Genomic DNA, 12,533 nt, shown 5'->3' with positions numbered 1-12,533 from the left:
CTATTACACACCATAATGTACACTATTACTATAAAACTATTACAAATCAATAGTTACACTATTACTATAGAACAATTACACATTAATAGTTATACTATTACTACAGGACAAGTACACATCAATAGTTACACTATTACTATAGAACTATTACACACCAATAGTTACACTAATACTATAGAACTATTACACACCAATAGGTATACTATTACATTTGAACAATTACACATCAATAGTTAAACTATTACTATAGAACTATTACATATCAAAAGTTACACTATTACTACAGAACTATTACACATCAATAGTGATGTTTAATAACTATTACACATCACTACTATTTTAGAACTATTACAAATCAATATTTATACTACCACTACATAACTATTACACATCAATATTTACACTACTATTATATAACTATTATACACCAATAGTTACATTAGTACTATAGAACTCTTATTCATCAATAGTTACACTATTACCACAGAACTATTACATATCAATAGTTACGCAATTACAACAGAACTATTACACATCAATAGTTACACTATTACTATAGAAATATTACACATCAATAGTTCGACTATTACTATAGAACTTTACACATCAATAGTTACACTATTACTATAGAACTATTACTTAAAAATAGTTACACTATTACCATAGAACTGTTACACAACAATAGTTACACTATTAGAATAGATTTATTGCACATCAATAGTTACACTATTACTATAGCACTATCAATAGTTACACCACTCTTATGGAACTATTACTCATCAATATTTATACTACTACTTCAGAACTATCACACATCAATAGTTACACTATTACCACAAAACTATCACACATCAATAGTTACACTATTAATATAGAACTATTACACACCAATTGTTACACTATTACTATAGAATTATTACATATAAATAGTTATACAACTACTATAAAACTTTTATACACCAATAGTTAAAATATTACTATAGAACTATTACACATCAATAGTTGCACTATTGCTATCTAACAATTTAACATTAATCGTTACACTACTACTATAGAGCTCTTATACAACAATAGTTACACTACTACTAAAGAACTATCACACATCAGTGATTACACTATTACTATAGAACTATTACACATCAATAGTTACAATATTACAATAGAACTGTTACACACCAATAGTTATTCTAATGGAATATAATTATTGCACATCAATAGTTACACTATTACTATAGAACTATAAACATCAATAGTTACACTATTACTGTAGAACTATTACACATTAACAGTTATACTATTACTATAGCACTACTCCACAACAATAGTTAGCCTATTACTAAATCACTATTACATATCAATAGTTACACTATTACTAAAGAACTATTACACACCAGTAGTTACACTATTACTATAGATCTACTACACACCAACAGTTACACTATTACTATAGAACTATTAAACAATAATAGTTATACTACTACTAAAGAACTATCACACATCAATAGTTTCACTATTACTATAGAATTATTACACACTAATAGTTACACTCTTACTACAGAACTATTACACATCAATAGTTACACTACTATTACAGAACTATTACACATCAATATTTATACTACTACTACATAACTATTACTCATCAATAGTTAAATTTTTTCTTTAGAACTGTTATACATCAATAGTTACACTATTTCTACAGAACTGTTACACATCAAAAGTTACACTATTACTTTTCAACTATTACACATCAACAATTACACAATTACGATAGAACTATTACACATTAATAGTTACACTATTACTATAGACATTTTACACATCAACAGTTACACTATTACTATGGAACTATTACATACCAATAGTTATACTATAACTGTAGAACTTCTAAACACTAATAGCTATACTATTACTAAAGAACTATCACACATAAATAGTTACACTATTACTATAGAACTGTTACACATAAAGAGTTACACTATTACTATAGAACGTTTACACATCAATAGTTAGACTATTACTGTATAACTATTAAACACTAATAGGTATACTATTACTATAGAACTGTTACACTATTGGATAAGAATTAGTGCACATCAATAGTTACACACTTACTACAGAACTACACACATCAAAAGTTACACTATTACTATAGAACTATTACACACATAAATGTTTACTATTACCATAGCGCTATTTCACACCAATAGTTACACTATTACTCTAGCACTATTACATTTCAATAGTTACATTACTGCTATAGCACTAATACACACCGATAGTTACACTAATAATACAGAACTATTACACAGCAATAGTTACAATATTACTATGGAACTATTAAAAACGAATAGTTACACTATTACTATTTAACTAATATTTTTAAATACTTACACTATTACTACAGAACTATTTCACATCAATAGTTACACTATTACTATAGAACTATTACACATCAATAGATATATTATTACTATAGAACAAACACACACCAATAGTTACACTATTACTAAAGAACTAACACACATCAATAGTTACACTATTACTATGTAACTATTACACATCAATAGATATACTATTACTATAGAACTATTACACATCAATAGTTACTATATAACTATATAACTATTACACATCAATAGTTAGACTATTACTATAGTACTATTAAACACTAATAGTTACACTTTTACTATAGATCTATTACACATCAATAGTTACACTATTACCATAGAACTGTTAAACACCAATAGTTACACTATTGGAATAGAATTAGTGCACATCAATAGTTACACTCTTACTACAGAACTATACACATCAATAGGTACACTATTACTATAGCACTATTAAATATCAATAGTTATACTATTACTATAGCACTATTCCACACCAATAGTTACACTATTACTAAAGCACTATTACATATCAATAGTTACACTATTACTGTAGAACTGTTACACATCAATAGATATACTAGTGTTATAGAACTATCACACATCAATAGTTTCACTATTACTATAGAACTATTACACACAAATTGATACACTATTAACTATAGAATTATTACACACTAATAGTTACACGCTTACTTTGGAACTATTAAACACCAATAGTTACAATATTACTAAAGAACTAATACACATCAACAGTTACACTATTACTATAGAACTATTACATATAAATAGGTTCAGTCTTACAACCTAACTATTACACATCAATAGTTACACTACTATTATAGAACTATTACACATCAATATTTATACTACTACTACATAACTATTACTCATCAATAGTTACACTATTACTATAGAACGTTTACACATCAATAGTTACACTATTACTATGGAACTATTACATACCAAAAGTTTAACTATTACTGTAGAACTATTAAACACTAAAAGATATACTATTACTATAGAACTATTACATAACAATAGTTACACTATTACCACAGAACTGTTACACACCAATAGTTACACTATTGGATAAGATTTAGTGCACATCAATAGTTACACACTTACTACAGAACTACACATATCAATAGTTACACTCTTACTATAGAACTTTTACACACTAAAATGTTTACTATTACTATAGCACTATTAAATTTCAATAGTTACACTATTGCTATAGCACTATTACACACCAATAGTTACACTATTTCTACAGAACTATTGCACATCAAAAGTTACACTATTACTATAGCACTATTACACACCAATAGTTACACTACTACTATAGAACAATTACACATCAATTGTTACAGTACTACCATAGAACTATTAAACACCGATAGTTACACTATTACTATATAACTATTACACATCAATAGCTACACTATTACTATAGAACTATTACACATCAATAGTTACAATATTACTATAGAACTATTACACATCAATAGTTACATTATTACTATAGAACAAACACACATCAATAGTTACACTATTACTATAGACCTTTTACACATCAATAGTTACATTATTACTATAGAACAAACACACACCAATAGTTACACTATTAGTAAAGAACTAACACACATCAATAGTTACACTATTACTATAGAACTATTAAACATCAATAGTTACTCTATTACTATTGAACTATTACACATCAATAGTTAGACTATTACTATTGAACTCTTACATAACAATAATTACACTATTACCATAGAACTGTTACACACCAATAGTTACACTATGGGAATAGAATTAGTGCACAGCAATAGTTACACTCTTACTACAGAACTATACACATCAATAGTTACTTTATTACTATAGAACTATTACACACTAAAAAATACTATTACTATAGCACTAATTCACACCAATAGTTACACTATTACCATAGCACTATTAAATATCAATAGTTATACTAATACTATAGCACTTTTCCACACCAATAGTTACACTATTACTAAAGCACTATTACACATCAATAGTTACACTATTACTACAGAACTATTACACATCAATAGTTACACTATTACTATAGCACTATTACAAACCAATAGTTACACTACTACTATATAACAATTACACATCAATTGTTATAGCATTACCATAGAACTATTCAACACCGATAGTTACACAATCACTACAGAACTATTACACACCAACAGTTACACTACTCCTATAGATCTACTACACACCAATAGTTACACTATTACTATAGAACTATTAAAAACGAATAGTTACACTATTTATATTTAACTATCACAGATACTTACACTATTACTACAGAAAAATTAAACACTAATAGTTATCTTCTACTTGGTCACAATCCCGGATCCGGGAGCACCCTCATCAGTAAAAAAGCTGACTAGCAGCCTAGCATAGCGCCACAAGTAAATACTAGCATCTAAATATCATGAAATCACAAGTCCAAGACACCAGATGAAAGATACACATCTTGTGAATCCAAAACACAATATGTATTTCTATTAGCTAACCACGATAGCAAAAGACTCAACCGCATATTTTCACCATTTTTTTACCGCATAGGTAGCTATCACAAATTCGACCAAATAAAGATATAAATAGTCACTAACCAAGAAACAACTTCATCAGATGACAGTCTTATAACATATTTATTGTATAGCATATGTTTTGTTCGAAAAATTTGCATATTTCAGGTATAAATCATAGTTTTACATTGCAGCCACCATCACAAATCTCACCAAAGCAGCTAGAATAACTACAGAGACCAACGTGAAATACCTAAATACTCATCATAAAACATTTATGAAAAATACATGGTGTACAGCAAATGAAAGACAAACATCTTGTGAATCCAGCCAATATTTCAGATTTTTTAAGTGTTTTACAGCGAAAACACAATATAGCATTATATTAGCTTACTACAATAGCCTACCACACAACCGCATTCACAACCGCAACGTTAGCGATAGCGAATAAACCAGCAAAAGATATAAATTTTTTCACTAACCTTCACATTCTTCATCAGATGACAGTCCTATAACATCATATTACACAATACATATATGGTTTGTTCGAAAATGTGCATATTTAGCGGCACAAATCGTGGTTTTACAATGTGAATACGTTGTCAAAATGCAGAAATATTGTCCGGAGAAATCTTGGAGAGGCACCTAATTTAATCAAATAATCAAATTACCCATCAATAGTTGCACTATTACTATAGAACTCTAATACATCAATAGTTACACTATTACTATAGCAATATTACCCATCAATAGTTGCACTATTACTATAGAACTCTAATACATCAATAGTTACACTATTACTATAGCAATATTACCCATCAATAGTTACACTATTACTATAGCAATATTACCCATCAATAGTTGCACTATTACTTTAGAATTAATACACATCAATAGTTACACTATTACTGTAGAACTATTACACACTAATAGTTTTACTATTACTATGCTGAGTATAGAATAATTGCACTATACTATGACTTACATTCTTGAGCCTACTAACAAACTAATATTTCTTTACCTTCTTGTTTTCTTTTTTAGTTTTTTTTTGTACAAACAAATTAAACTTAGATCTTCTTTCCAATAATCGTTTTCACTTTGAAGCCAATATAATTAAGTGGCACACTGTGGACTCTTTTTCACCAATGTCATGCTAGCCCTGCCATTCTCTCCCTGGTTCTCACAGCAGCACCACTAAATGCTACACTACATAGCCAAAAGTATGTGGACAAATCTTCAAATTAATGGATTCAGCTATTTCAGCTACACACGTTGCTGACATGTGAATAAAATCGAGCACACCGCTATGCAATCTCCATAGACAAACATTAGCAGTAGAATGGCCTTACTGAAGAGCTCAGTGACTTTCAACATGGCACCGTCAGAGGATGTCACCTTTCCAACAAGTCAGTTTTTTAAATTTCTGCCCTGCTAGATCTGTCCCGATCAACTGTAAGTACTGTTATTGTGGAGTGGAAATATCTAGGAGAAACAACGGCTCAGCTGTGAAGTGGTAGGCCACGCAAGCTCACAGAACGGGACTGCCGAGTGCTGAAGCGTGTAGCACGTAAAAATCATCTGTCCTCGGTTGCAACACTCACTACCAAGTTCCAAACTGTCTCTGGAAGCAACATCAGCACAATAACTGTTTGTCGGGAGCTTCATGAAATGGGTTGTCATGGCCGAGCAGCAGCACACAAGCCTAAGATCACCACACGCAATGCCAATCGTCGGTTGGAGAGGTGTAAAGTTTGCCGCAATTGGACTCTGGAGCAGTGGAAACGCATTCTCTGGAGTGATGAATCACGCTTCACCATCTGGTAGTTCGAGACGAATCAGGAGAGCACTACCTGACCTAATGCATAGTGCCAACTGTAAAGTTTGGTGGAGTAGGAATAATGGTCTGGGGCTGTTTTTCATGGTTCGAGCTAGGCCCCTTAGTTCCAGTGAAGGGAAATCTTAACGCTACTGCATACAATGACAATCTAGATGATTCTGTGCTTTCAACTTTGTGGCAACAGTTTGGGGAAGGTCCTTTCCTGTTTCAGCATGACAATGCCCCCGTGCACATAGCGAGGTCCATACAGAAATGGTTTGTCGAGATCAGTGTGGAAGTACTTGACTGGCCTGCACAGAGCCCTGATCTCAACCCCATCGAACACCTTTGGGATGAATTGGAACGCGACTGCGAGTCAGGCCTAATCGCCCAACATCAGTGCCCGACCTCACTAATGCTCTTGTGGTTGAATGGAAGCAAGTCCCCACAGCAATGTTCCAACATCAAGTGGAAAGCCTTCCCAGAAGAGTGGAGGCTGATATAGCAGCAAGTGGGGGACAAAATCCATGATTTTGGAATGACATGTTTGACGATGTAGTGTATGTACATCTGTCTAGATGCTGACTGCACACCACCTCTATCAGCGAGGGGAAAATATTACCCCCTTCCACAACAAAACCAAATGAATCCAAAATATCTCTCACAAAAATATCTCTCATAATGTGGTGGCTATGTACCTTATAACAATCATGTGCTTAGGAGCAGCCATTGTGATAGTCTCCCAGGACCATAGTGAGTAGCATGGGGCAGTCAAAAACACAACAGCGTCACCTCAAGGTCAGAGAAACACCTCAAAGGAAAGCAGAGATGTATTCCTCTCTCTCAGTTCATATTTGTGCCAGTAGTTTATCTCAACTAACTCACCTGTCTAGTCTGGTGTACAGTACGTCTAAGTGTCCATAGCTGTAGAGGAAAAGCATCAGAAAGCATCTAGACAGGTCAGGTATGGTATGGAGCGTGTGTGTGTGTCTCCTGGTGTGGTGGCGAGACCCTCCTCAGCTCAGCTCAGTCCGTATAGAAAAACACTTACTGCTAATGCAAATAGCAGGGCAGCATAAATCAGGGGCTACACGCGGCCGGGAGAATATCGTGTAATAGTTATTGCGAAATGAAGTGGCACTGGGATCAATATCCCACTATATCTCACTCTGGTGTAATGGTGCAGGGGGAAGCTGGAGGCCAGAGGAGACAGCAGTCCAGGTCTCTCCATCCCTCCACGGGGCTTGTAAATCTGCCTGACCTGCAGCCTGCTACTCTGCTACCCCCTTATTAAAACGCATACGGAATCAGCAGCCCCCCAAAACCAGAATGTAATCCACTAACCTGGAGTCAGCTGTAACGGAGAGGCATGGCTCCCCTTGTCTTGTGGCAGGCCACGGGTCAGGGATTGACTGGCCGGAAGAGGCTAGGCTCCGCCTCTCACTAGGAATGAAAGGAATAGTGTTTAAACAAATGTGTTGTTAATTTCAATGTTTGCTGGTAAAATATTTAGATGCCACAGCAGTGCAGTCAGAATGGTTATGTACAGGTACAAGTACAGGTACAGTCTCTGTGGTCTGTATAGTTTATTTCCTGAAAGGCTGCTGATTAGATGTTCTTTCATTTTTTTCAACTAGGAAAATTCAAGTGTATGAGGTTAAATATATTGAATTGAACATTCGGGCACTCTGTGTCAGCCTGTCATATGTGCGATATGAAAATTATGTGAAAATCAAAGGCAGGAGGAGGGATGTTATTAAACATTCACTGCTGAGGTTCTCCCCTCCTTTTGTAAAATGTTTTTTTTATGAATAGCATGTCTACAAGGTTTCCTTTTCTAGCCTCTGGGTTGAAATGAAACCCACTGACAAACAGCACAAAAGCTTAGCTAGCAGACATGTACGTATATGAAGAATGTGGTCATAATGCCATTTGCAAGCTCATGTAGCACAGGCACATTCATACACACGGCCCTGTTCTGTGTTAAGTGTGGCCTTATTGGTCAGTAAGAAGAACATTTACAAAAGTATGCATATCAGAAAGCGGATGATTCAAAATGACAATTATGGCTTGTTGTTTTCTTTGAGGACAGTGATTGAAATGGATGAAATCAAATTGGATTTCATATTCGACTGAAGGTTGAGGATAATGATTATCTCGTCTTGTGCCTTTCAGGTCTGTGAAGAAGGTTCCTGGTAACGCCACGGCAACAATCGGTAAGTGTGTCCTCACAAATTCATGTTTTTTTTTCATCTTCAGTGTGAATTTCACTGTGAGCTCTTCAAAAACCTCCATCTTTGTCTGATGATTATTTATTTAATTTTTTAACCTTGCTCAATGCGTTTAGTTCGAGAACTCCACTATGAGGCAGAGAGGACAGTTGGTTTGGTGGAGAGTGTCCTTTCATGGCAGTGGATGTGCAGAAACCCATTACAGTATTGATCTGGAGACTGTGTCCACCTGCCGTATGCCATTCCAGCACTCTGTCACTCACACAACACTAGGGATAAAAAATGGAGAGCCACCTCTCTCAAAATGTGACTTTAGTGAGGACAACGTACAGGTACAAATCACAGACGCTGACCATGAAATCTTCTGTCACGCCAAAGCATCCGTGGCGTGGAATTATTACAGTGTGATCTGTACTTTTATAGGATCGATTAAATTAGGTTTTGCCTTGCAAGCATTGTAATATGTTCCTTAAGTTCAACTTTATAGTCACACACTGTATGAATTCATAATTTTGTTAATTTAAAATGTTTCTTATGCATTGAATAACTTAGAGTATTTAATCAGCCCCTAGAAAATGAAATTCTACTACGAAGGTAGTAATTATCATGTGACTCAAATTGCTTAAAGATATAATGGTAATTATTATTTAACAAATGATTAGTATTGATGAAATATTCACTTCATAATATATTATCAATTAAGTGAATATTTCATTGATGATGGTCTGTTCATATATTGTTAGTTGGATGTTACAATGAAATGTAATGTCTCAATTGAAAATAAAATGCAAAAAGGTGAGTTGACTTTGCCAAAGCAGTGTCACCATGATTATAGTGGTGGATGAAATGGCAGTGCATCCAGCTATGTCCTATTTTCACTAAGGGCTCTTCTGGTGCCCTCTGAGGCACAGATTCATTATAATCAACAACAACTTTTTCAATAGTTCATGTCGAAGCCCCACTGTGTTTTATGCTAGAAGTAATTATCATATAAATACAAGGCTCTTTTTAATGCGAAATTTCAAGATGCTTTAATGTAACAAACAGATGTTTATGCAATCTTTCCTAATTAGATGTCTGCATTATGTGGTTTTACTAATCAACACCAATGAAGTGCTGTTTTATGTATTTGTATTCATTAATCCACTCAAGTGTAGTTTTATGGCTGTGAAGTAGAAGACTTGTAAATGAACGGGCCTGCATGCTCTCTCAAAGAGGAGCCAGATGGAGATGATAGAGACATCCTTTCCAGAGCCCTTTCATTTCCAGCCTGTTCATGTTTGTTTTCTGTTCTTTGAGATTCAGGCCATGCAGATCCCTGTATGTCCATGGTGCTCAGCCCCAGCATATGGCCCTCTAGTGTTCTCTTCTCCCAGAGTGGGGCACCTCTCTTCTCCTTATCCCTCCCTGGCCTCAGTGACCTAGCCTTGAACTTGGCAAGGTTAGCAGGGTCATAGCTCAAGGGTCAGACTGGGAGGGGGGGGGGGGGGGGGGTTAAGGCCAGTCGGACTGTGCAGATTAGGGAGGGAGAGGTCAATAACATTTGGGAAGTAAGCAGTGTTGCCAGACTGCAGTGTTTGCCTCATCTGACACGATTAACTTAGCAGAGCGTGTGCGTGTAAGCCACATGTAAATCGTCCAGTCAAAATTACCTCTGAGCTCGGTGTATGGGCAGTGTGACCAGTGGCCAGCCCCTAATCCCCTCCTCAATGAGTTGACAATAGAGAGTATTGATCAGGTCAGCTGTCTGAGGCTGGGGATCAAGAGCTGGTCTACAGTAGTCTGGTCAGGCTAGGTCTGTCTTTCTGCTCTGTCTACTGGTAGAGTCATGATACGGAGTAAGTTTCTGTGCTCCCCCCAGACCACCAGTGTCTATGTCCAGGGTGACTTGTCCATCTAACTCCATGCTTATGCTTCTGCCCCTGTGTGAAAGATCTCATATGTCTGCATGAGCGTCACTTTCTCGTGCTTAAACTAGAATTACAATAATGCTATGTGTAAGACACAGCAAAAATAACACATTAGAGCTTGTGTTACTGGCTCAGGAAATAGCTGCGTTTTCCCCATAAGACAGCACAAATTGTTAAAAGCAAAGCTTATGCTGGAGAGCGGGGGTAACCTACACCCTCTCCCAAAAATCACATGCCTGTGGCTCTCCTGAGCGGCAGGCCCCTCAGAACTCCGGCCCCCCTCCAGAGCCCCCTTCTCCCCCGCTGCTCTCCTCTAGGCTCACCCTGAGACGGCTAGCCAGCTCCCACATCTGGACATGGTGAAGAAAGAAGAAAACACGTGGAAATATATAAATAAAGGGGTTCCTCTCCCCCTCCAAACAGTCTCTCTCTCTCTCTCTCTCTGTCTGTCTCTCGCTCTCACTCTCGCTTTCGCTCTCTCTCTCTCTAACTCTGTTTTACTCATCATCTCTCTCTTTTGCTCTCTCTCTCTCTCTCTCTCTGTCTCTCTCTCTCTCTCTCTCTCTCTCTGTCTTTCTCTCTCTCTCTGTCTGTCTGTCTCCCGCTCTCGCTCTCGCTCTCACTCTCGCTCTCTCTCTCTCTCTCTCTCTAACTGTGTTTTACTCATCATCTCTCTCTCTCTCTCCCTCTCTCTCTCTCTCTCTCTCTCTCTCTCTCTCTCTCTCTCTCTCTCTCTCTCTCTCTCTCTCTCTCTCTCTCTCTCTCTCTCTCTCTCTCTCCCTCTCTCTCCTCTCTCTCTCTCTCTCTCTCTCTCTCTCTCTCTCTCTCTCTCTCTCTCTCAATTCAATTTCAATTCAATTAAATTCTCTCTCTCTCTCTCTCTCTCTCTCTCTCTCTCTCTCTCTCTCTCTCTCTCTCTCTCTCTCTCTCTCTCTCTCTCTCTCTCTCTCTCTCTCTCTCTCTCTCTCTCCCTCTCTCTCTCTCTCTCTCTCTCTCTCTCTCTCTCTCTCTCTCTCTCTCTCTCTCTCTCTCTCTCTCTCTCTCTCTCTCTCTCTCTCTCTCTCTGTTGAAGTGGCCAAAGGTAGAACAACATCTGGAGCAGCAGATCCAGGCCCCTGATAATCCCTCTCCCTCCTCATTAAAGGGAGCTGAATAAACACAGGCCTCTTCCAGTTGTTCCTGCGAATTTCCTCACCGGGCGTCAGGAGACCCGAGCGGGGGCCCCTGGATCAAAGCTGCCGCCGGACCCGGGAGTGCCAAGGGTGCCGCGCATTGGCGGGGTCGGGCCGATTACCCCTCTCTCTGGGAGCCCCCGAGAACCCTGGGTCACAGCCTGTCAGCTCTGTGTCCCTCGTTCAGGAGGAGGGAGAGGAGGAGAGAGGGAGAGCAGGCCCAGACACACGGCCACTGTATTAGAGCTAAGACAGGGAGCAGGGGATCTGTCCAGGCCTCAGAGAGAGAGAGAGGGATCGAGAGAGATGAGGTGAGTGGAGTGGAGTTAGGAGAGGCAGGCTGGAAAGGGATTGTTGTGAGAACCTCTGGCTTTACGTACTTGGGTCTGGTATTTAGTAATCTCAAGGAGTTCACTTTTTGTTCCTGGAGTGTGTGTTGTA

At 37.0% G+C, this 12,533-nt stretch overlaps 1 long non-coding RNA gene across 2 annotated transcripts in view; it reads left to right on the top strand.

Moving 5' to 3' along the window:
- LOC139576138 (uncharacterized) overlaps window positions 1–12,533 on the top strand; it is a 100,562-nt gene that overhangs the window by 66,250 nt on the left and 21,779 nt on the right. For both annotated transcript variants that reach the window (XR_011675070.1, XR_011675071.1), the window contains exon 2: window positions 8,955–8,995. This is a non-coding gene — a long non-coding RNA (uncharacterized lncRNA). The remainder of the gene's footprint in view (window positions 1–8,954; window positions 8,996–12,533) is intronic.

This window comes from Salvelinus alpinus, chromosome 5 (assembly GCF_045679555.1).
Source record: "Salvelinus alpinus chromosome 5, SLU_Salpinus.1, whole genome shotgun sequence".
In the NCBI taxonomy this organism is placed as follows: Eukaryota; Metazoa; Chordata; class Actinopteri; order Salmoniformes; family Salmonidae; genus Salvelinus; species Salvelinus alpinus.
The sequence above is the reverse complement of the archived record's forward strand: the minus strand, read 5'-3'. Positions and strand labels throughout refer to the sequence as shown.